The following is a 759-nucleotide window of genomic DNA, read 5'->3' on the forward strand; positions in this document are numbered from 1 at the left end:
TGGTGGTTTTTATTATCTTTAGCAATGACCTGGATGTAACAATTAGAACATAAACCAGTATAAAATGAAAGGCGTCCAACAAGCCATTTGTCACAAGAAACGGTTTATAACACACTAGAAAACTTGAGTTTCTAGAAAACAGCAGAAATTAAAAGCTGCCTTGGAGCTTTCAGTACAAAGCGTTATATTAAACCACGACAAATCATAAAAGAAACTTAAAAGCCAAAAAAAAAAATCAGGTGACGCAACAAACTGAGACTCGTGCAAAAACAGAAAAAAACAATATTTTTTTTAATTGAACAAAGTTAACCAGCCACTGCAAAGACCACCAAAAATTGCCGATACCGACTGTATTTCAAGTCGTCACGGCGGGGTATTAGGAAAAGTTTTCAATTAGCAATAATCGCACCTCGGATTAACCTCATCGGCTACGATATTGCCACTGCGCAAAGATATTGAAGAAATTCCCCGGCGCCCTCACCCCGGGCTGGCCACGGGCTCCCAGCTTAGGGCGAGGCCCGGTACCGTGGCGGGAAGCCGGGTACGAAGTGCCCCAGCACCGCTGCCTCCGGAGCCCCGGCAGCCCAGCCAAACCCAGCGGGCTTGCGGGGTTCAGCGCTTCTGTGTCGCTCAGAACCCTCAGCTGGCCGCAGAGGCCTCTGGGAGCGCGATGGAAATGTGAGACTGACGTCACCGGGAGGGATCCAGCCTGTGGGCTCCAGAGTGCGGGCGGGAAGCACCAGAGAAAGGGGGCGGGGC

General features: G+C 49.5%; 1 non-coding gene across 1 annotated transcript; it reads right to left on the reverse strand.

Annotated features, from left to right (window-relative positions):
* Positions 1-313: 313 nt before the first annotated feature.
* On the reverse strand, positions 314-454 carry LOC112546704 (U4 spliceosomal RNA). Its single transcript, XR_012898194.1, has one exon. It is a non-coding gene; the product is annotated as a U4 spliceosomal RNA (small nuclear RNA).
* Between the last annotated feature and the right edge of the window lie 305 nt (positions 455-759).

The sequence above is a fragment of the Pelodiscus sinensis genome, chromosome 30 (assembly GCF_049634645.1).
Source record: "Pelodiscus sinensis isolate JC-2024 chromosome 30, ASM4963464v1, whole genome shotgun sequence".
NCBI lineage: Eukaryota > Metazoa > Chordata > Testudines > Trionychidae > Pelodiscus > Pelodiscus sinensis.